General features: G+C 43.4%; 1 pseudogene; it reads right to left on the minus strand.

Annotated features, from left to right (window-relative positions):
- Positions 1-8,261: 8,261 nt before the first annotated feature.
- The window catches only part of LOC112262703, a 29,261-nt pseudogene continuing 11,369 nt past the window's right edge, over positions 8,262-26,153 (minus strand).

The following is a 26,153-nucleotide window of genomic DNA, read 5'->3' on the forward strand; positions in this document are numbered from 1 at the left end:
CTCATACCCTGCATACACCTCTGTATGAGTGACAGTGGTAGTTGTAACACTAAAATTTGTGGGTGTTAATTGGCCAAATTGAAGCATTGTCAATAATGGAGTTTTGTTTCATAAGAAAATCTAGCGTGTGAGAGAGAAATATGACGTGTGTATGGGAGGTGGTGATCCATGGGTTCTCCCAGGTCCTGCTGTTTTTTTTGGGCATCAGTGCTGAGGTGAGGTGGGCTGTGGGCTCAGGGTGTGAGCGGAGAGATCGCAGGCCAGGGAGGGTGAGGTGAGACGGGTGAGGCCGGGCCGTGGGGGAGGCAACCTAACACGCTTTTAATGAAGACTCAGGCCTGTTCAGCCTGCCCTGGGGGAGCATAACAGAACATAGCAGATACACTGTCACAATAAGCACCACCACCCCTAAGCAATCCTCCCCTGAACTCGTTGAGAGGGGGAGCACACGATGTCTGAAGTTAATGTTGTTATCAGGGCTTTGTGAAACTCCCTCTGCTGATGCAGATGGTGCAGCCCTGGCTGGTTCTCATGGTCTCTTACTGTAAGTCAGCCACAGCAGGGAAAGGATGATTACCTCCAAGTTCGCGTCCAAGTCCACGTCCTCTTGACTTTCCCATCCCATTCAGTTGCAGTGGCAGGGCCAACGCTCAAGAAGAGAAAGCTCAACACAACAGGATGCTGTGCCAATAGTACAGTCCTCCACATAATGATCACCCTGCCTATACTCTGGCACTGGGCCAAAGGGTTACATTACTAAAACAGTATTTTTGGGAGTACCAAGGTATTCACAACAGCTTTAGTTATAGGGACTGTTACAGATGCGTGCACACACACACACGCCAGCCATATCTCATCAGATCATTGCGACAAACAAAATGCCAGAGATAAAAGACTACCGGGGAACACCAGAACAGAAACCAACCAGTGCATGGCATTGTGTGTGTGCAGTTTTAATATGCCGGCGGGCGGTCTCGCCACACACAGACAGACAGACAGACAGCTTGAGCTGGCTAAACAGGAAAGAGGGCATAAATCAGGACCGCCATCGACAGGCATCCCGGGGTTATCTCAGCATGCAATCTGTCAGCGTTGCATAACGATCTATGAAGCTCTGTCTCTTTCGGTCTATGGACAGGAGCGACAGGACAGTCAGAGGAGAGAAAATGCAATCTGTTGGTTCTGCCAGTCAAACTATCACCCCCTCCCCTCCTCCAAGCTAACTCGCCAGCTAATGTTTTGGCTGTAAAGTGGGGAATAGTGTCATGGCGGGAGGAGATAAGTCCTTGATTTATGGCTGTGTCAGACTGATAACACAAGGGCCCCAGGGCAAACACAGGCAGAAGAGATAGATTTGGAAAGAAATTGTAATATGGACGTTTACACTGCTGCTGCTTTCCCTTTTCCCTCACTGAGTGGGGAGCTTAAAACGAGCTTATAATAAACCGGATGCTTACTTGGGATTTTAAGGTATCTATGAATGCTGACATACGTCTATGAATATTTTGGAATATACACAAAAATAACCATACAGTGTTATAGCATTTCAAATGATTAATTATACCATTTTAATTAGTCATTGCTATATTTGAGTAAACAGAGCACACCTACAAAATTAATATGGGGATAGAATACTCTAGCACATATCAAATAATTATTTGCATGCAAGTGTCTGTCTCTCACAACATTGTGTGCTAGGCTCGTGCCTTGTTTAACCCCAAACACCAGTGCAGGTGTTTATTTGTTAGGAAGCAGAGCAGACCCGCTGAAGTAAAAGGCCAATCCTGCTGATCTGTGGTTTTGGCACACACACACACACACAGCCTACCTATACTATCGACAATGTCCCTTTGTCATGGGAAATCCACAGATAACTCATTAACACACTTCATCAAGACAAAGTAATAAAGAAGCTTCCTGTGTGGCCAGTCCTGACTAGATGATTTAATAGTTGAGGTAGGTGATTATAATTACTCTATTTTATTGAAGTCAAAACCGCAAAAAATGCTATGTCATATGCCCTTATTATTACTAATGGTCAGAGGCGTTGGTGGCCTATGAAGGATTGTGGTGGCTGGCCGGTGGGGTTAACCAGTTTAGACAAAGAAACATCTCTCTCTGTCAGACATCCCCTCAGGAGAAAATGTATTTTAGAAGCCATGTGTAATTAATAAAGTCCCATTCCAGAGTGTATCTGTCCTTATCTGAGGTTGATAAGCCCATTTCACAGCCCTTCACCTCTACTGAGGAGCAGAGCAGAACTACCATCAGGACAGGACCCAACTGTGTTCTGTCAAACTCAGTTTCCCCTCCACCTCAGAGTCAGTTATAAGTCATGTCTTTATCTGGCTGTAACAGGTGTCTGTGGTTCTGGGTGAAAGAGGGGTGACTTGTGGATTAACCTTCTATTGAGAACTATAACAGTTGCCATAAAGGGTGCAAATCCCCCCTACTGTAACTCAATGTAGGAATACAGCGGGTCAGTTGTTGTGAATGGTTGAGACAGACAGCGTTGAGATTCAAGTCAGGGAGTGGTGAAACTGCTGACTAAGTCACAAACTTTATTAAAAACTGTCAGCCGTTGATAACCTTGGCCTTGAAGAACCTACAGAGATCACCGCCATCAGGATATATACACAGTACCAGTCAAAAGTTTGGACACAACTACTCATGCAAGGGTTATTTATTTATTTGTACTATTTTCTACATTGTAGAATAATAGTGAAGACATCAAAACTATGAAATAACTAATGGAATCATGTAGTAACCAAAAAAGTATTAAAAAGATCAAAATATATTTCAGATAGCCTTTGCCTTGATGACAGCTTTGCACACTCTTGGCATTCTCTCAAATAGCTTCCCCTGGAATGCTTTTCCAACAGTCTTGAAGGAGTTTCCACATATGCTGAGCACTTGTTGGCTACTTTTCCTTCACTCTGCGGTCCAACTCATTCCAAACCATCTCAATTGGGTTGAGGTCAGGTGATTGTGGAGGCCAGGTCATCTGATGCAGCACTCCATCACTATCCTTGGTCAAATAGCCCTTACATAGCTTGAAGGGTTATTTTGGGTCATTGTCATGTTGAAAAACAAATGATAGTCCCACTAAGCACAAACCAGATGGGATGGCGTATCGCTGCAGAATGCTGTGGTAACCATGCTGGTTAAGTGGACCTTGAATTCTAAATAAATCCTAGTGTCACCAGGAAAGCACCCCCACACCTCCTCCTCCATGCTTCACGGTGGGAACCACATATGCAGAGATCATCCGTTCACCTACTCTGCGTCTCACAAAGACACACCGGTTGAAACCAAAAATCTCAAATTTGGACTCATCAGGCCAAAGGACAGATTTCCACCGGTCTAATGTCCATTGCTTATGTTTCTTGGCCCAAGCAAGTCTCTTCTTATTATTGGTGTCCTTTAGTAGTAGTTTCTTTGCAGCAATTCGACCATGAAGGCCTGATTCACGCAGTCTCCTCTGAAAAATTGATGTTGAGATATGTCTGTTACTTGAACTCTATGAAGCATTTATTTGGGCTGCAATTTCTGAAGCTGGTAACGCCATTGAACTTATCCTCTGCAGCAAAGGAAACTCTGGGTCTTCCTTTCCTGTGGTGGTCCTCATGAGAGCCAGTTTCATCACAGCGCTTGATGGTTTTTGCAACTGCACTTGAAGAAACTTTCAAAGTTCTTTACATTTTCCGGATTGACTGACCATGTCTTAAAGTATTGATGGACTGTCGTTTCTCTTTGCTTATTTGAGCTGTTCTTGCCATAATATGGACTTAGTATTTTAATAGTAATTTACCAAATAGGGCCATCTTCTGTATACCAACCTTACCTTGTCACAACACAACTGATTGGCTGAAACGCATTAAGGAAAGAAATTCCACAAATTAACTTAAGACACACCTGTTAATTAAAATGCATTCCAGGTGACTACCTCATGAAGCTGGTTGAGAATGTCAAGCGTGTGCCAAGCTGTCATCAAGGCAAATGGTGGCTACTTTGAAGAATCTCAAATATAAAATATTTTGATTTGTTAACACTTTTTTAGTTACTACATGATTCCATGTGTTATTTCATAGTTTTGATGTCTTCACTATTATTCAACAATGTAACAAATAGTAACAATACAGAAGAACCCTTGAATGAGTAGGTGTGTTCAAACTTTTGACTGGTACAGTAGGGCAAAAAAGTATTTAGTCAGCCACCAATTGTGCAAGTTCTCCCACTTAAAAATATGAGAGAGGCCTGTAATTTTCATCATAGGTACACTTCAACTATGACAGACAAAATGAGAAAAGAAAATCCAGAAAATCACATTGTAGGATTTTTAATGAATTTATTTGCAAATGATGGTGGAAAATAAGTATTTGGTCAATAACAAAAGTTTATCTCAATACTTTGTTATATAACCTTTGTTGGCAATGACAGAGGTCAAACGTTTTCTGTAAGTCTTCACACACGGTTGCTGGTATTTTGGCCCATTCCTCCATGCAGATCTCCTCTAGAGCAGTGATGTTTTGGGGATGTTGCTGGGCAACACAGACTTTCAACTATCTCCAAAGATTTTCTTTGGAGTTGAGATCTGGAGACTGGCTAGGCCACTCCAGGACCTTGAAATGCTTCTTACGAAGCCACTCCTTCGTTGCCCGGGCGGTGTGTTTGGGATCATTGTCATGCTGAAAGACCCAGCCACGTTTCATCTTCAATGCCCTTGCTGATGGAAGGAGGTTTTCACTCAAAATCTTACGATACATGGCCCCATTCATTCTTTCCTTTACATGGATCAGTCGTCCTGGTCCCTTTGCAGAAAAACAGCCCCAAAGCATGATGTTTCCACCCCCATGCTTCACAGTAGGTATGGTGTTCTTTGGATGCAACTCAGCATTCTTTGTCCTCCAAACACGACAAGTTGAGTTTTTACCAAAAAGTTCTATTTTGGTTTCATCTGACCATATAACATTCTCCCAATCTTCTTCTGGATCATCCAAATGCTCTCTAGCAAACTTCAGACGGGCCTGGACATGTACTGGCTTAAGCAGGGGGACACGTCTGGCAGTGCAGGATTTGAGTCCCTGGCGGCGTAGTGTGTTACTGATGGTAGGCTTTGTTACTTTGGTCCCAGCTCTCTGCAGGTCATTTACTAGGTCCCCCCGTGTGGTTCTGGGATTTTTGCTCACCGTTCTTGTGATCATATTGACCCCACAGGGTGAGATCTTGCATGGAGCCCCAGATTGAGGGAGATTATCAGTGGTCTTGTATGTCTTCCATTTCCTAATAACTGCTCCCACAGTTGATTTCTTCAAACCAAGCTGCTTACCTATTGCAGATTCAGTCTTCCCATCCTGGTGCAGGTCTACAATTTTGTTTCTGGTGTCCTTTGACAGCTCTTTGGTCTTGGCCATAGTGGAGTTTGGAGTGTGACTGTTTGAGGTTGTGGACAGGTGTCTTTTATACTGATAACAAGTTCAAACAGGTGCCATTAATACAGGTAACGAGTGAAGGACAGAGGAGCCTCTTAAAGAAGAAGTTACAGGTCTGTGAGAGCCAGAAATCTTGCTTGTTTGTAGGTGACCAAATACTTATTTTCCACCATAATTTGCAAATAAATTCATAAAAAATCCTACGTGATTTTCTGGATTTTTTTCTCTAATTTTGTCTGTCATAGTTGAAGTGTACCTATGATGAAAATTACAGACCTTTCTCATCTTTTTAAGTGGGAGAACTTGCACAATTGGTGGCTGACTAAATACTTTTTTGCCCCACTGTATATATATATATATATATATCATTTTTATGACTACCAAATAGCTCCCCTGTGTAACGCTACCGGAATAGACATTCGTTACATTGCAAGCGCTCCATTCTAGTTCATCACCATACCCATACAAGTCATTGTTCATCACCCATGTTCAAGTTGTTTCAGTCACCGTTAAGCTTACTACAATTCCTTCTAGGAGTCTTAAAGCTAAATGGTCTCAAACTTGGCAGACCAGACCGCACAGTGCAGAATGCTACAGACCGGGGTGAGTTGCTCAGCTTGACTACCCATGAGTACTAGAGGCTCCTTCTACTTCTTCCCTAAGTCTTCCTGGTACCACTCTCCATCACTGAGCCCTCCAGGCATTTTAGACTGTCAGACAGCTGAGGGAGACTGGCAGCACTACACCTCGGACATAATCAGCCCCAATTAATTTATGTGGGATAATCCTTGTCTGGTTTAGCCTTTTCTGTTTCCAGCATTTGGAATGTTTACACAAGGCAGATATGTCTGCCTCCCCGGCCGTGGGGCTCTGTACCTTTTGCGTGTGTCTGCTCTCCCTGTGCTGGCTGTAAGGGCTCAGGGACTAAAGTCACAATGGCCCAGTGTATGTTGACTCACAGTCAAGACTGTAAACTTTCAATGTGTGAGATTAAGACAGAAAACACCCCTGAGCGGCACCTTGACATTTTGACATGTTATGCTAAGTGTGTTTCCAAGCTAGATTTAATCTGTTTGCTCCATTTTTGAGGGAAATAAAAACACAAATCCTTTTGCTGTTGCAAAATGGGTTCAATATCACTATTCTTGAGCCACTCAATTAACTTTAATCGCTAGTGGTCTGAGGGCAGATTCCAGATTGACACGGGCCTCAGTTCAGGGGTGAAGCTGTTTGGGGATCCTAAGGAGGTTCTGGGTTTGTGAGAGCCCTGTCCTTAACCAAACAAACAGAGGAATTTGTGCCATTGTTGATGCAGAGGGTTGAGTGACAGGGCTGCATAGCAGAGGAGCCTGTCAGCAGAGCTGGGGAGAGGTCAGTGTGACCACCCCTACGTGCTACTCACTGCACAGCCTCCGACAAGGAACTGACCTAACAACCAGCGAGACCAACTCCCAGACAAAATACACACTCTCACACACGCGGACGCAGGCACAGACAAAGGCACCCATGCACACACAGAGGACATCATTATTTTAATGGGAGTCATCAGTGCAATCTCATATTTTATTCCTTACTTTACACATAAATAATGCAGTACGGAGCTTCATTGTAAATTAGGCTACTCTATTTACAGTAACTAAAGTTGGTCGCCAGGTGTCATAAGACATGCCCTCCCCAGTTGTGGGTTTTAGTGCAAGTCATCATTAGCTGGCGACCTGAAAGTTTAACCCTGACCCCAGTGAGCAACTTAGCATTACGTTCTGCAAGGCTGACGCGGTTGTCCAATTAAAGACCCAAGGCACTGTCTGTATATCAACAACAACGAATAAAGACATTCCAAACAATTCAGCCACAAATATGATTGACTTTTTAAATAATAGTGCATTTGCACAGAAAAAGCAGTAGTCAGAAATAAGAAAACGTAAACAGACAATACATTATTATCTGTATGTAGCCTTGGGCTCAGAGGCAGCCTAGTCTCTAGACCGAGTGCCTCATTAAGCAGAGACATTAACTTATCTATCCATGGCCAATACAACAGTTAGTCAGTGTTTTGCATGTCCCCAGCCTTGCAGCTAAGAGCATGTGGGCTAACTTTGTGCTGTTCTGTGGGTGATAGAGTCAAGCTGTTTCTGCCGAGCGGGGGTTCAGGGTCCTTCAGTCAGCACCCAGTCCCTGAACAGAGCACACAGGAATCACCCCCTCCTTCTACACCTTCTCCATAACCTCCTCTACCTCTCCCCATGTCCTGGCTGCATCCCTCGCTCTCAACCCCAGGTCCATATAAACCTGGTAGGGCTGCTGCGCCCTTCTCTCCTCCATCTCTCCCTCCATCGCCCGTGCTGTGTGCTGTCACTCCCCTCGTCAAGATCATTAATCAGGCCAGGCAGATTAGACTTCAAACATAAATAAACCAGCCCAGTTCCCTCCTCTTAGACCCCTCACCTCCACCACTCCCTACTCTGCTCCACTCAATTCAACTGCATGACTTGTCCAGCACTGCATAGTTCTATGCTTCCAGTGGTTATTTATTTATTTCACCTTTATTTAACCAGGTAGGCTAGTTGAGAACAAGTTCTCATTTGCAACTGCGACCTGGCCAAGATAAAGCATAGCAATTCGACACAATACAACAAAACAGAGTTACACATGGAATAAATAAAACATACAGTCCATAATACAGTAGAACAAAGAAAACAAAAAGTCTGTATACAGTGAGTGCAAATGAGGTAAGATAAGGGAGTTAAGGCAATAAATGGTGGCGAAGTAATTACAATATAGCAATTAAACACTGGAATGGTAGATGTGCAGAAGATGAATGTGCAAGTAGAGATACTGGGGTGCAAAGGAGCAAGACAAATAAATAAATACAGTATGGGGATGAGGTAGGTAGATAGTTGGGCTGTTTACAGATGGGCTATGTACAGGTGCAGTGATCTGTGAGCTGCTCTGACATCTGGTGCTTAAAGCTTTAAGGAAAGGGTGATTGGGTGAAGAGTGGACTCATGTAAAAAGACGTACTTGACATTGTTTGAAGACTTGAATAGTACGACAGAATGTATGTGACTATTAAAAAAACAGTATAATGTCATTTAAGAGAAATAAACTAAATGGCCTTCTCAGAGGGTAGGGTGATGACTCTGAGCTGAACTGTGTAAATACACAATGTTATCAGTTGGCACTACAAAAGTCTCCACAGCCTCCACATTGATTCAATTACAGATATCTTAAATATGGATTAGAGGTTTTAAATGTGGACCTTGAATGCATGAGGGCTTATTCTTCATACACAGACTTCGCTAACCTATAATTTCTTGACCGGCAAGGAAGAAAAAAGGGCAATACCGCCACCATTAGGTAGTGTTAGGTACCTCCACTACTGTGGCCCGGCCCAGGCAGTTCCCTCAGTCTCCATCACTCCCATAGAGGGAGGGATGGGTTGCCAGAGACTGCTGGCCAAGGGATCCCCACACACAGACTGACAGAGGCTGTTATTGCAGTCCCACCGTATTCCTTTGTGCATTGGAGTTGAGTGGGTTGAGGGGAGGGGAGCAGAGTGCTGGAGAGGGGCAGCAGCACTGGCCAGGCCCCGGCTGGGCCCAGCGCAACACCTCTCTGACTGACAGTCGGCCTGCCGACTGTTTGTGTGTGTCCATGGGAAACGGGGTGGTGTCACAGCGGCGACGGCCATGAGAACATCAATCAGTGTCGCCCAGGCAACACATGTATCACTCAAGACTAATGGACAGGAAAGCACAGGCGGAGAAACAACAATATTTGCAGAATATATTTCAGAAACATTAGTTGCACAGCTTTCTCTCTCTCTTATACAGTCCTGTTTCAACAAACTGGAATGGGCCCTAATCCTGATTTATGAACCTGTTTATTTAAAGGACGATGCTTGTGGCTGGACGTTTCACTAACCTGGATCTAGAACTCCTTATGGCTTTCAGAGAGGGAGTAGAGGAGAGTACTTACATTATGGGGCTAAATTGGATAACCATTGCCTGGTTAATGAGGCCACAAGTCAAACCTGACACAAATCTGGCTTTCCCTGCATATAGCATTACAGCCATGACCTGGAGGACCCTGCAATGATACGACACAATCAGGCACGAGAAACTGGGCCTTAGTATTCATAAAGACTCTCATAGTAGGAGTGCTGATCTTGAATCAGGTCCCCCCCTGTCCATATAATCTTATTCAATAGTACCTAGAAGGAAAAACGAATCCTAGATCAGCAGTCCTACTCTATCTGAGACTATGAATACTGTCCCTGAAACGCCGTAGAACTGAGAGACATTTTAGGCTGATCGAGAGAGCAGCTATAGGATTACATGGACAGTTATGTAGAATTTAGGAGAGCACTGTCACTTTTTCCCTGTCTCTAAGAAGAGGTTCCTTCCCGTGTGCTCAAGTGTGTTGAGAGAAGGGGGTGCTTAACTTCAGCAGCCGGTAACCGTGGCGTCCAGCCCTGAGCGCTTGCTGACGTTCACTTTGGTTAGCTCCAGGTGAGTCAGGTGAGTGAGGGTGGCTCCACACCTGGAGAGACAGACAGACATCACATTCATATAGCTGTCTGGAGAGCAACACACATTCTCCCATCTTTAAGTTTCTCTTATTAGTATCCCTCTGCTGCTGTAATGATGAGGCTCACATATGTTAGTTTAAGTAATTTACATTAGACCCCATATGTTTTAAAAAGCACTTTAGCAGTTTCTTAAAAACTTGCCACAACAGAACACTATCATCTATTCTGAGTGCCTATCTAAGTCCATCTAGCAGAGTTGTTGACTTACTGGAAGCCCATAGCGAAGCCCTGAGTGACCTCTCCAGCGTTTGAACTGGTGAAGTGCAGGCCCAGAATCCTCTGGCCTCCATCCCGCTCACACACCACCTGAGGCAGGGAAAGAAACAACGTTACACCAAACCTCCAAGCTACAGTCCAGAGGAAAAATAAGGCTATTAAACTACACTATAGACTACCCAGTATGTGCCAGATGGATGATCTAAGGTAAGGTATCAACATTCACATAACTTTCCCAAAATTCACAGATTTTCCAGATCTCCAGGAATCCTGGTGGAAAATTCCTATAAACAGGAGGGAATAAGCAGGCAATTTGGAATCCCTGGACATTTTGGGAAAGTTAGAGGAATTTTGCAACGCTACTCAGAGCTGTCCTGACCTTAATGTAACACATGCTGGCATCTCTCAGCCACTGTAAACTCCAGAAGCTTGTAGAAGGCATGGTACACCTGGACACAGAGAGAATCATGTCCATTAGTCCACCAACGATACACAGTATAGTATCATTAATTTATGTTATTAAGCAATCACTTATTGTTACAACATAATTACTGTCAAAAATTGAAGTACCGAAGTAAAACCAGAGTTTGTGTCCATAAAATAATTTTACAATACTTGCTTGTGTTAGGAGGTAGGCCCTACATCATAGATCGTTCACTAGAACATGGTATTACAATACTATGCTTTCACAACTCTTTGCTTGCTTAAAAAAAGGTACATTTGAGATCCTGGTTTCATGCTGTGTTTTATATTGAGCCAGCGTGCATGCCGACACAAGTCGCAGGCCAGGCCATGCACACAGGCAGCTGTCAGGACCCATGGTGCACCTCTCCTGCTGCGGTGCTTTAGATCACACAGCGCCTGTCAGCACCTTATACACACCTCAATCAGGCCCTCTGCTCACCTGTCAATCACACACAGGAGCTACGCATCACTCGACATCGAGCTGGGGCTCTCTAGGTGCAGGTGTTAGCAGCTGGCACACTGCACACACACAGAGCGAAACACATACGACTTTGCATACATGTATAAAGTAGTAAACAGAGGAACACCTGCATTCACAATCCTGTAAGAACTGAAAGCTCCCCCAACAAACCATCATTTTCTCAAATCTTCTTAAAACCCAAAACATGGGCCAAGATAGAATACCAGCAACCATGTTAGTGGTTTAGAATTAGGTTTACTATACCTCGATGGAGTCCTGGATGGATGGATGTCTGCTCTCAGCCTCCTCCTCTGAGAGGCCCACACAGCCATACTCCAGAGGGGTGAACACTGTGGTGGCAACCTACAGACACAATCGATCAGAGAGCACACAAAGTCTTGTTACATCACGTCCCATGAGGATAGACAGCCCCACACAGCAGTGCTCCAGTGGGGTGGCAGCCTGACAGACAGACACTGACAGAGATACAACTAGGGTTACACATTTGTGGGAATATTCAGAGGTGGAAACTTTCCGTGGGAATTAATGGGAATATATGGGAATTAACGGAAATATGCAAATAAATATTAATACCATTTAAAATGTAGATGTTTTTTGTATTGGATATATTTACCATATCATATGGAGACAAACATAAACCTTTCACCTTATCATAAGTGGACAATTGCAAACTATGAAATCCTTCCAATAGAAAAAAATCAACAACAATTTAGTTACAAATTGAACTTTAAATGAGTTGACTCTTCACATGGGATGATTTCACTGAACAACAAATGGGGATATTGAATGATCCCCAATGATCCATCACATCTCCCAAAAGCATTTTCAACATACATCTGTAAAATGATAACCAAAGCTTTAGTTTCTAGACTGCCTGCCTCTCAGGCTTCCATGTCTTCTCCCTAGACCTCCTCAATGTCCACCTCTTGAACATCAGACTGAGGCCTCATCTTCACTGTCACTTTCCAACCTTGTTGAGGATGGCTCATTGTAAGGCTCAAAAAGCCCCAAATTGGCCCGGGCGGCCACCAATTTTTCAACCCTTGCATTGGTCAGCCTGTTGCATGCTTTGGTGTGTGTGTTCCCAAAACAAGGACCAGTTGCGCTCTGAGGCAGCTGATGTTGGTGGGATTTGGAGGATGAGGGAGTCAACAGGGGAAAGAGACTCAAATCCGCAAAGTTCCTTCCACCAGGTGACTGATGAGATATGTTGGCACAACTTCCATATTGCATTGCCATCCCAAAGCCCATGCTTGGAAGTGTACTTTGCCAGACTACCTTATCCAGGCCAAGGTGGCGAGACACGGTAGTGATGACACCATAGGCCTGGTTGTTCTCTGCACCAGACAGGATGCTCTTGCCAGCATACTTGGGGTCCAACATGTACGCTGCGGTGTGTATGGGCTTCAGGCAGAAGTCTTCACACTTTTTGATGCATTTCAGAACTGCAGTTTCCTCTGCTTGGAGCAACAATGAAGTGGGCAGGGGAGTACGGATTTCTTCTCTTACATCTGCAAGCAGAGTCTGAACATCAGACAGGATGGCATTGTCTCTCTCAATCTGTGCAATGGCTACTGCTATAGGTTTCAGGAGTTTCAGGCTGCTTACCACTCTCTCCCAAAATAAAACATCCAGGATGAACCTCTTGATGGGGCTGTCCATATCGGCACACTGTGATATGGCCATTTCTTGGAGAGACTCCTTCCCCTCCAGGAGACTGTAAAACATGATGACAACACCACCCTAACGGGTGTTGCTGGGCAGCTTCAGTGTGGTGCTCTTATTCTTCTCATTTTGCTTGGTGAGGTAGATTGCTGCTACAACTTGATGACCCCTCACATACCTAACCATTTCCTGGCTCTCTTGTAGAGTGTATCCATTGTTGTCAGTGCCATGATGTCCTTGAGGAGCAGATTCAATGCATGAGCAGCACAGCCGATGGGTGTAATGTGAGGGGAGGACTCCTCCACTTTAGACCAAGCAGCCTTCATGTTCGCAGCATGGTCTGTCACCAGTGCAAATACCTTCTGTGGTCCAAGGTCATTGACGACTGCCTTCAGCTCATCTGCAATGTAGAGACTGGTGTGTCTGTGCTCTTGTAGAATACTGGTTGAGGGGTGGAGATGATGTAGTTAATTATTCCTTGCTCACAAACATTCAACCACCCATCAGAGATGATTGCAACAGTCTGCTTTCTCTATGATTTTCTTTACCTTCACTTGAACTCTGTTGAACTCTTCATCAAGCAAATGACAGGATAAAGCATGTCAGGTTGGAGGGGTGTATGCTGGGCGAAGAACATTCAGAAATCTCTTCCAATACACATTGCCTGTGAGCATCAGAGGTGAGCCAGTTGCATACACAGCTCGAGCAAGACACTCATCAGCATTTCTCTGACTATGTTCCTCCAAAAAAAACTTGATTCCAGGAGGACCATGAGCTGTTGCTACCGATAAGGTGTCGGATTCATAATATTCACCTTGAATAGAAGTAGAGGGACTTTTATCAGAGGTTGCTTGTGAAAACTGAGGGAACTTTATGCACTTGGCCAGATGATTCTGCATCTTTGCAGCATTCTTCACATATGATCTGGCACAGTATTTGCAAATGTACACAGCTCTTCCTTCTACATTAGCTGCAGTGAAATGTCTCCACACATCAGATAGTGCCCGTGGCATTTTCCTGTAAAGATTTTTTTTTTAAATAGTTAAAAAAATTCATAAATACAATTCCATGTACAGATAAATAGTTAAGCAGTTAGATTAAACAACTCCTTTGTAAGATACATGTTTTAAAATTAAACATGTATGGAAACAGGTGAATTAACATGCCTTAACAGGTTCAAGCAAGCTAGGACACACCTGGTAGCAAAAACTAACTAGCAGAAATGGTTAAGACAGAAATGATTTAAACACACTTTGAATGTGTATTTATCAATCATGTATGTCATATAAAAATAGATTCACCCCACCCAGTATTGTAATCAAAACTTACCAGAAAGCATGTAGTCCTTGGCTCAGACAGTGTAGTAGTGTGGGCTCAATAACATCTCATTAGTGTGCAAGATCTTAAGAATCAGCTGTACATGTGATGGAAGAGTTCACTGCACATGTGATGGAAGAATGCACTGTGCATGCAGAGGGTTGCAATTCCATTGAATTGGGGATAGTTTAACCAAAATATGCCACAAGACCTAGAATTGCCTTATGTGTATCCCACAAAAAAAGGTTCACTGTTATAAGCTAACTTTTCTGATGAATTTAAGCAAAATTCCCCCAAATTCCAGGGCTTAATTTACCATGGAAAATTTCCGAAAGGTTTCCAACCATTTGCAACCCTAAATACAACAAACAAAGTTATAGCAGGATAGATAGGCAGAGCCATACTTCAGGCCTGTCACTGTATCTTCCAACATCTACAATTAAGCACAATAAAGTGGTCACAGAACAAAGCTACAAAAGACCACAAAAAAAGGAAAGAGACAAAGAACCCAAACAATTGGCATTTAAGCATTATGAATAGTTTTGGAATTAACATTTGGAAAAGGGTGCAGACGTGCAGTGTGTACCATTAAAACCATATGAGTCAGACCAGGCTGCATAATCCAGGGAAAACAACAAGGCATTAAAATCACACTCCACAGAAACTGAAAACAAACGCTTCAAAAGGTCTCATACAGACAAGCTGTGGAGAGATGAGGGAAAGCATGGGAGTAGTGTGTGTGTGCCTATGGGATGTGTGTGTGTGTTTTAGATTTTACTATTCTGCAAAAATCGCTAAAGTTGGAGACTTTTATCTCCCTCACCAACTTCAAACATCTGCTATCTGAGCAGTTAACCGATCGCTGCAGCTGAACATAGTCTATCGGTAAATAGCCCACCCATTTTTACCTACCTCATCCCCATACTGTTTTTATTTATTTACTTTTCTGATCATTTATCACTCCAGTGTTATTAATCTGCAAAATTGTAATTATTCGCCTACCTCCTCATGCCTTTTGCACACAATGTATATAGACTCCCCTTTTTTTCCTACTGTGTTATTGACTTGTTAATTGTTTACTCCATGTGTAACTCTGTGTTGTCTGTTCACACTGCTATGCTTTATCTTGGCCAGGTCGCAGTTGTAAATGAGAACTTGTTCTCAACTAGCCTACCTGGTTAAATAAAGGTGAAAAAAAAAATAATAATTTAAAAAAAAATTATTGTGGGGACCAGAAGTCCTCACAAAAGGATAATAAAACAAGGAACATTCAAACAATTCGGGACATTTTGCCGGTCCCCACAAGGAAAAGGGCTATTTTAGACTTATGGTTTTAGGTGAGGGTTACAATTCAAGTTAAGGTTTAGGGTTTGGGGAAAAGGGAAAACTGGCGTGTACTGTATGTGTGTGTCTATGGCGTGTACTGTATGTGTGTGTCTATGGTGTGTACTGTACAGTGCATTGCAAAAGTATTCATTCTCCTTGGCGTTTTTCCTATTTTGTTGCATTACAACCTGTAATTTAAATGGATTTTTAGTTGGATTTCATGAAATGCACATACACAAAACAGTCCAAATTGGTAAAGTGAAAAGAAAAATTGGTGTGTGCATATGTATTCACCCCCTTTGCTATGAAGCCCCTAAGTAAGATCTGGTGCAACCAATTACCTTCAGAAGTCACATAATTAGTTAAATAAAGTCCACCTGTGTGCAATCTAAGTGTCACATGATCAGTCACATGATCTCAGTATATATATACACACACCTGTTCTGAAAGGCCCCAGAGTCTGCAACAACACCAAGCAAGGGGCACCATGAATACCAAGGAGCTCTCCAAACAGGCCAGGGAAAAAGTTGTGGAGAGGTACAGATCAGGTGTACTGTCTGTGTGTACATGTGTGTACTGTGTGTCTATGGTGTGTGTGCATGTGTGCTGTATTTGTGTGTATGTATGTGTATGTCTATGGTGTGTGTGTGTGTATGGTGTGTATACTGTGTGTACGGTATGTGTACGTGTGTGTGGTTTGTGTCTATGGCGTGTGTACTGTGTGTGTGTGTGTGTGCGTGTTGGATGTCTACTCACGTTGTCGTAGTTCATGAGCTCATTGGTCTGGAGGAGCTTCCCTGCCTTAACGGCGGTGGGGGTCAACACAGGACAACACTGGGAACACAGAACGCTAATGAGTGACAGGACAGAGAGAGAGGGAAGCAGACAAATAGACAGTGTACATGCATGCATATTGTATGCGCTTAAATGTATTCAGGCTGTGTCACACAGTCACAGAGTCCACCTTCCTAAAACAGGCCCTTCGGCTATTTAGAGAGAGTGGACAGTTGTGCCTGTGAGTTACTGTGTAGACAAACCTGCAGCCTCAAAACAATGTCCTCAGAGAGGCAATTCATATTGCAACAGTCATAAAACATAACACATAAATGAAAAATAAATAGCAATTGATATTTACAAGCAAATAGGCAGGGCAAGAGTAGGCGGGGCAGGGCAAGAGTAGGCGGGGCAGGGCAAGGCGGGGCAGTAGGCGGGGCAGGGGTAGGCGGGGCAGGGTAAGAGTAGGCGGGGCAGGGCAAGAGTAGGCAGGGCAAGAATAGGCAGGGCAAGAGTAGGCAGGGCAAGAATAGGCAGGGCAAGAGTAGGCAGGGCAAGAGTAGGCAGGGCAAGAGTAGGCAGGGCAAGAATAGGCAGGGCAAGAATAGGCAGGGCAAGTGCAGAGTCATAGCGCAAGTTCTAAGTGGAATTTTGTTAACATTTTGTTAACTTGCAGAATTGCATTCAGAATAAGAGTACAGTCTTGAACACAAAATCATTACAATGGCATTGACTAAAGGTTTCTAAATTGCTTAGCACATTGAAAAACAATCATAGCTTTTGTATTCGCTCAAGAATCTTCCCCACTCCACCTAACTGATTGTTAACAACATGCTGCTTCTCACTGAACTGTAATGTACTGACAAGGATTAGAATATTTTGTTTATTTAACCAGCCAGTTAAGTCAGTTAAGAACAAATTCTTATTCTCAATGATGGTCGATTAACAATGTTTACCTTGTCAGCTCAGGGATTCAATCTTACAACCTTTCGGTTACTAGTCCAACGCTCTAACCACTAGGTTACCTGCCGCTGTGGATATGTCCCAAATGGCACTCTATTCCCATAGGGCTCTGGTGAAAAGTAGTGCACTATATAGGGAATAGGATGCTATTTGAATTGCAAACTGTGGGTCTGGATTTACGCCAGATAAATGTCCTCTAGAAAAACACTGAAATACTCTAACAAAGAAAACTGCAGAGCTGCAGGGTGAATCCTCTCTGAAAGCATAACTTAAGTCATCAGCAACCTGTTTGATTACCACCACTGTTGCACATCCTGTTGTCCAAGACAGCTCCTCTGGCACTGGAGGTGAGCGTGTGTGTTCGTGAGTTTGTCTGAATGTGTGTGGTGATATTTGAGTACCTGTGTTTACACACCATCCCGATCTGCGTCATAGATATGCGTTTCTTGGCAGTGCCAAGTGCTCTTCAACATCTCAACACAAAAAGGTGCTCCGTTTGGACATATCGAATTAATATCAATCCACCCCCTTTTAAAAATTCTCCCAATATGTGAAAAGATGACAGGCATCAGGACTAAAAGTGACTGTGTCAAACTAACAGTCTGGAGAGGCCTGTTTTAGTTAGGAAACCCATAGCTGGCCAAATGAAAAGACAGGACTGACATTTAATACAAGTAGATAGAGTATTGTGATACAGCAGTACAGTAGTTAGAAAGGAGATCTCTGTTGTGTAGATCCAGCTGCAGTGAGCTCCAAAAGTATTGGGACAGTGAAACATGGTCCCATACTCCAAGCACACAAAGATTACATCAAGGTTGTGACTCTACAAACTTGTTGGATGTGTTTGCTGTTTGTTTTGGTTGGGTTTCAGATTATTTTGTGCCCAATAGAAATGAATGGTAAATAATGTATTGTGTCATTGTTGAGTCACTTATTTTAGGAATATATTTCTAATCACTTCTACATTAATGTGGATAATCTTGAATGAATAATGAATAAAGTTACAGATGCACAAAAATCTGTTGTTTAGATCCAGCTTCATGACTAAATCTCAAATTTAAAAACAAGCAACATCTAAAATGATATGGTGCCCATCTAGCTAGCGCATTCATTTGGGATTGAAGAGTGAACTACAGTACCACTTCAACTTCTTGCACACCGTAGGTTTCTTTCCTACAGTGTCACCTTGGTAGGCTTATTTGGGCAACTGTAGGTTTTATTTCAGATGTCCATACATTCCAGAAGAGGTTCATGTTGGCATTGTAAGGCTGGGTGAGTATACTGTTAGGATGACGGACATGATCAACACCTACCTCACCGATATCAACAAAAGCGTAGATGTTCGGCACGGATATGGATTCGTCGGCAGCCACAATTATTTTCCCAGACTCCTTGCTGAGCTTGACGCCAACTTTCTCCAGGTTGAGAGATTTGGTTTCAGAAGCTCTGCCTATGGTCAAGCAGAGGAAAACACAGTCAGACACTTAATATTACATTACACATTGATAAAGAGGGGAGGGAACAAGAATCTTGGATTCTTAGAAAAACTCTGACTGCTCAGTGTTCATAACACATACCATTCAGTTGGCACGCTAGCGGGTTTATGTTTAAGGCAGGTCCTGCTACTCTTCATCCAACAGAGAGATCTTATCCAGGAATTAGAAAAGAAAACACATGAACAGCTATGAGAGGGGGAGAGTGGCTTGTCTTTTGGCGGGGAGTGAATAATGAGCAGGCGGGGGATAGGGAGGATCCCTGGGTGTCATTTCTCCCATTTCCTGCAGGACAGTTGACTGATGCTGTCGATGCTCGCCCATCTTGCCGTCCGTCTCTATGGTGACGGGGAGCACCAAGCACCCCTGCCACCAGGCTGGGCCCCGGTCGAGGCTCTCTCTACCTCCCTCCACTTCCCCCTCACTGCCTCACCTTTTCATTCCCTGCCTGGGTAACAAAATAAGTTCCCCAACTCCTCCCCGGTAGTGCCCAGAGGTACCCACATAGATGCTATCGGACAACCGCCCCCAGGCAGTAAGGCTCAGAGACAGGCAGTAAGGCTCATAGTAGCTGTTTTCCTGGAAGAGCTGCACTAGGCTAGTCAAGCAGGACCATGCAGTCACCAGTGTTCAACTACACAGAGTAGGTCTAACACAGGGATCTCTCCCTGTCATGGCTGCCTTTCTCAAAGTATTAAACAAATGTAAATGTATACCAGGGGATTGTACACTGCATGCATATCTGGCTAATAGACAGTGCATAGTTAGACACTATAGCAAGTTGTATTTACAAAAAAAAGGTTGTTCTTAGGTCTAGCCCCACTTTGCTATCACAGCACAGTTCTACCAAATCACAGCCCAGTTCTACCAACCACCACAGAGACTGGAGTCAGGTGGGCTATCCTAGACTAGTGTCCACTCTGCTCTATGTATAGACTAAACTACAAGAGCCACTCTAGTCTGGCATTTCCTGCGTTTCTAGGTTTCTCTGTCTATGATTGGAGACTGTTGGAGCGCCACTGATCCATTGTGTGGTGAGACAGAACAACAGAGGTTCTCCTGATAAGAGCCTTCAGTGAGTGTGGAGCCACACATAATGGGCAATGAGAGCCAATGACAGGCAGGCCTGATAGGACCACACTGAACAAAGACTATTGTGGCACACAGAGGAAATCTCAAGACCAACCAGCTAATTAGCCACAACAAGCTTTCTGGCACGACTTGAAATGAGACCAACTACTGTACATGGTGGTTTAGCAAATCAATCAAGTGAACAAAGACAAGAGAAGGAAGTCAGAAAGAATGACTTTTTGGGAAATAGATTATTTTGTCTAGAAAAAGGGGTTTCTGAGAAGGCATTATGTTCAAAGGCCTAAAATGAGAATAAGAGATATGATTGAATGAGATTCTGTACTTTGCCTCAGATATACTTTTCTGTTTGTCAGAGTGTGGGGAGACTCCGAGGCTTCACATCTTGGCAATTCAGTTCCCATGGAGGCATATACCAACCCCTGACACCCTCACAGTCTTCAATCTCTTTCTGTGTCCCTCAAAATTTGAGAAAGAAAAGGTGTTGGGGACAACAGACATGTACATAGGAGAGAAAAGTAACATGGTACACCTAGAGGAAATAGGCTGTTTCCGTATCTGTGCTATTGGCCTATGTGCGGCCCTGAGGAAGGTCAGGCTGTGGAAGCTGTGCATGGAGAAGGATGTAGCCTAGCTATAGCTAGAAGACTGGAACAGGCAGTCCCACCAACAGCTACGAATCCCTCCCTCAGAGAAGCTCACTGTCTTGAGTCCTGATTCTCCACCATTTCCCTAAAGTTTGCACTTGCACACTTCCCATCAGTTGATTTAAAAGCATGAATCAATGCAAGTGTAATCATTGGTTAAAGGGGGTCTCCACTAGGGATGCACGATATATTGGTGAACATATCAGAATTTGACGATATTAGCTAAAAAAATGCCAACATCGGTATCGGCCAGATGTCTAGTTTAACGGCGATATGCAAAACCGATGTCAAAGCTGATGTACATACCTATATAAACGTAGGTACATGTTGGAATATAGCCACGTAAAACTTTGCACTACACGTGCAACACAGCATTCCTAACCAAGCCCACAATGTCTACTGTGTGGATAGAGCAATCAACATTTCTGCGAGACAACTCAAAGGCGAAATCCATTAACACCAAGATAATGGAATTCGTTGCCCTTGACAACCAACTCTGCCGTGGGTGATGTTGGCTTGCGCCATATGGTCGAGCACCGGTACACGTTGCCCTATCGGAGTTACACAGTATTAGCATCACTGCTATTAGCTTCACGACATGCTATGGAACGCCATTTGGGTCTTTGCATGTAAAAAAAAAAAAAGATATGTCAAACACTATTTGACGCGTTAAATAAGCTTTTAATTTGACACGTCAAATAACACAGTTCTACTATAGAATGTTGTGTGTTCTGAATTTGCAAGCCAAGCGCCACCACTACTGTCAGTAGCACTGTCAAAGCTGTACAACAAAGTCTGCAAACTCCGGCCACGAACAATGGGTTTACATCGCGTAGGGAATAAAGCATCATTTGTTCGACCGCAACTTCTGGGGTAGCTAGCTAGCTTTAACTTGGTACCTAGCTAGCACCAATACAACCAGCCTGAAAACAATTACCAGTAGAAACTGCAGTCATTTTCATTATTCTTAGCAATAATTTAGGAATCCTTGTAAGTATTAGCTAGGTAAACTTCAGTTCATGAAAATAAATAGCTAGCCAGCTGCTTAACCCTGTTGCCCAAAGCTAACATTATAAGCTTCAGCTGGCTAGCGAGGCTCGACCAGACCGGGATGTGTTGTGAATCTAGGCACAATAAGGATTAGGCACAATAGTGGACTTTGTGTTTTGCCTTCAAAATAAAAGTACCTCTGACAATGATTCAGGAGGTTACAATTGGTGGAATCATGCCATATTTAGACTAGATAATGTTAAACAAGGTTGGAATATAAAGCAATAAAATTGGGTATCAGTCTACTCGGTGACACCCACAGAACACGATTGTAGAGTTTAGGCAAATATTAGCGCTGTAGCTCTTATGGCGAGGCTGTGACTGTGAAATCACCTCCCCAGTCAGCCTATTGTGTGTATTGACATTCATATTGCACTGTACATCTTTACCTAAGGATTGGTGGTCAATGAAATGGGGTACCAGTCTACTAAATACCACAATATATTTTCCCAACGTCCTCCTCAGAGTTATCAGACTCCAAAACATCCACGCAATATTGTTTTTTCTCTGGAATAGTGTTCAATACACATAGGTTGACAATAGTGGCTCAATTCACAGTTGTCTCAGAGTCACGCAACAAGAGCTACGACACTAATGATGTCTGGGTGTCACTGAGTAAACTGATACCCCATGTCATTGATCCACAATCCATTGGTAAGGCTGTACAGTGAAATAATTATGCCCCCATTGCAATTCTAAAGTAGAATACATCCAGTGTGATTTCAACAGATTGCCAAATGTATTTATTTTTGTTGATTTTATATAACATTCCAGCCTCGTTTTGTAAGATCTATTCAATTATGGCATAATTCTACTATTTGTATCACTGTCAATGACATACTTTTATTTTAAAGGCTAACTATCGATGAATAGTTGTGAAATACGAGTGAAAGTGTAATCAATGTGTAATAACTACGTAAACATTTTTATGAACGAGTGAAATTATTGTAATGTGCAGTCATATTCAGGTCCTGATTGGTCAACAAGCTAATTTGACAAGTCAAATAGTGTTATTTGACATGCAAAGACCCAAACGGCGTTCCATAGTATGAGAATCCTGGTTGAGAATGAAACGACTGAACAAAACAACAACGAAACTGCAAGTAAGTGAAAGAAATGGGTTTTGATGATGTTTTACTGGTAATGGGGACATACGTAAATGCCAACAAAATAACTTTTTGGTCAGTGTGGTGTGTGTGTGTGTAACCTTTATTTAACTAGGCAAGTCAGTTAACAACGAGGGGCCAATTGTGCGCTGCCCTATGGGACTCCCAATCACAGCCGGATGTGATTCAGCCTGGATTCGAACCAGGGACTGTAGTGACGCCTCTTGCACTGAAATGCAGTGCCTTAAACCGCTGCGTCCATGTTTTTGTGTGTTAACTGTACTAGAATGCTTAAGGCCGCAAACTTTTTAAATATCAGTATCGTTTTTTTGGCAAGGAAAATATCGGATATCGGCTAAAAATGTCATTGGTGCATCACTAGTTTCCACCATTGTTAAATCCATGACGGGAAGAATGCAAGTGCACACTGAGAAAAGGGTGGAGAGTCATGACATACCCACAGTCTTTTATAGCTCCACTGAGGAGGGCACAGACCCAGTCTGACCTGTAGTGTAAAGGGCACATTGGGGAAGTGGAGAGAGGCCCACTCATAACTCCCACAGTCAGACAGCCACACTTCAAAGGAGAGGATGTACTCACTGACCTGCATGAGCACACCAGGGTAAAGCCCACAGACTGTAGCCTACACTGTAAGGTAGTAATGTAAGGTTGTAATCAGACGTTTTAAAAAAAAAAGTAATATTCCTCTTAGAACCAATAATAATAATTGTCATATTCATGTTGACAAAGCGACTGACTCAAAGGCCATTGAATGTATGAATCTTTTGAGCTCTATGGACTTTATCCAACATGTTACTGGGTGCACCCATAACCGTGGCTATACCCTGGACCTGGTTATTACCAAGTGTCTTCCTATTGACATGTCCTCTATTGTTGATGTTACTTTATCTGATCACCACTTATTTTTTACTACCTTGTTGCCCATAGCACAGGGTAATACTGAATGCATTATTAAGAAACACAATCTTACCTCTGAAGTTGCTACAGATTTTTAATTTTTTTATTTTACCTTTATTTTACTAGGCAAGTCAGTTAAGAACAAATTCTTATTTTCAATGACGGCCTAGGAACAGTGGGTTAACTGCCTGTTCAGGGGCAGAATGTGCATGTGTGCATGTGTCTGCTTAAACGGTCAGAAACAGACTCCATGAGGGTGGTATGAGGGCCCAACGTCCACAGGTGGGGGTTGTGCTTACAGCCCAACACCGTGCAGGACGTTTGGCATTTGCCAGAGAACACCAAGATTGGCAAATTCGCCACTGGAGCCCTGTGTTCTTCACAGATGAAAGCAGGTTCACACTGAGCACATGTGACAGTCTGGAGACGCCGTGGAGAACGTTCTGCTGCCTGCAACATCCTCCAGCATGACCGGTTTGGCGGTGGGTCAGTCATGGTGTGGGGTGGCATTTCTTTGGGGGGCCGCACAGCCCTCCATGTGCTCGCTAGAGGTAGCCTGACTGCCATATTTGGTACCGAGATGAGATCCTCAGACCCCTTGTGAGACCATATGCTGGTGCGGTTGGCCCTGGGTTCCTCCTAATGCAAGACAATGCTAGATCTCATGTGGCTAGAGTGTGTCAGCAGTTCCTGCAAGAGGAAGGCATTGATGCAATGGACTGGCCGCCCGTTCCCCAGACCTGAATCCAATTGAGCACATCTGGGACATCATGTCTCGCTCCATCCACCAACGCCACGTTGCACCAGACTGTCCAGGAGTTGGCGGATGCTTTAAAATCAAATCAAATCAAATTTATTTATATAGCCCTTCGTACATCAGCTGATATCTCAAAGTGCTGTACAGAAACCCAGCCTAAAACCCCAAACAGCAAGCAATGCAGGTGTAGAAGCACGGTGGCTAGGAAAAACTCCCTAGAAAGGCCAAAACCTAGGAAGAAACCTAGAGAGGAACCAGGCTATGTGGGGTGGCCAGTCCTCTTCTGGCTGTGCCGGGTGGAGATTATAACAGAACATGGCCAAGATGTTCAAATGTTCATAAATGACCAGCATGGTCGAATAATAATAAGGCAGAACAGTTGAAACTGGAGCAGCAGCACAGTCAGGTGGAAGTTGAAACTGGAGCAAAGTTATCAGAAAGCAGAGCATTGATGTTCACTGCTATGCAGATGATACACAGCTTTACATGTCAGCAGAGAATGTTAGCTTCACTGATCATTTATTAGACTATATCAGTGATGCAAATACTTGGATGGCTCACAACATCCTCCAGCTAAATCAAGACAAGACTGAGGTACTCATTGTTGGAGCCAAAGCACAGAGGAAATCTAGGCTGCACATTTTACATGACGGGCAATAAAGATAAAAACCAAGGTGTTATTTTAGATTCTGAGCAAAATTTTAAATCACACATGAATGTGACCAAAATAGCTTTTTACTACCTGAGGAACACTACCAAGGTGCAGGCATCTCTCTCGGGCTGATACAGAGAGACTACCCATGCTTTTATTACAAGCAGGCTTGACTACTGTAATGCTCTCCTGTCTGGTCTTCCCAAGAAAGCCATTGGTCAACTGCAAAACATACAGAATGCTGCAGCGTGGGTACTGACCAAGACCAGACATTACACCGGTTTTAAGGTCTCTCCACTGGCTGCCTGTTAGTTTTAGAATTAATTTAAAGACTTTTCTATTGGTTTTTAAATCAATCCACGAATGTGCACCCCAATACATGTCAGACATGCTTTTAAGTTATGTACCCAATAGGTCCCTCAGGTCCTGTTGCACGTGTCTTTTTCACTATCCCAAAGCCGAGGACCAAGAGGCAGCCTTTAATTATTATAACCCAAGCCTCTGGAATAGCCTTCCAGAAAACCTGAGGGGGGCTGAAACTGTTGACATATTTAAACAAAGATCTTAAAACATCTGTTTAGCTTTGCTTTTCCATAGTTAGTTGTTCAGTTTGTTATTCTTTTTTAAATTTTTTATCTCATGTTTGTTGTGCAGAACATATTTCAGCTTTTATTTCTATGAAGCACATTGCGTTGCATTCCATGTCTGAAATGTGCTGTATAAATAAAGCTTGATTTGATTACATAATTTTGGTGGGTGCTTATGTTTCTCCTATTGGAAATGTGTTTTTTGCATATCCCAACTCTTCCTGGGACGCCCTCGGAGAAAGGGAGCCCGGCCATGGTCTGCCATTACAGTCGGCAACCCTAGAGCAGTTAGGGTTAAGGCCATGGTCTGCCATTGCCGTCAGCAACCCTGGAGCAATTCGGGTTAAGTACCTTGCTCAAGTGCACATGGAAACATTTTTCACCTTGTCGACTCAGGATTAAAACTCGCAACCTTTTGGTTAATGGCCCAATAGCTCTAATCGTTAGGCTACCTGCCACCCAGAGTAGACACAGTGGGTCATCCTTTACCCCTACTGGGTCATGCTTTACCCCCTACTGGGTGAGAGTGCAGAGGAAGATGTCCATCCACCAAAATATAACTCTATAACAAATATTATTTTTGCTGCCAATTTCCCAATCCCAGTGAGTCTCAAGGGCTTGGTA

Source organism: Oncorhynchus tshawytscha, linkage group LG12 (assembly GCF_018296145.1).
Source record: "Oncorhynchus tshawytscha isolate Ot180627B linkage group LG12, Otsh_v2.0, whole genome shotgun sequence".
In the NCBI taxonomy this organism is placed as follows: domain Eukaryota; kingdom Metazoa; phylum Chordata; class Actinopteri; order Salmoniformes; family Salmonidae; genus Oncorhynchus; species Oncorhynchus tshawytscha.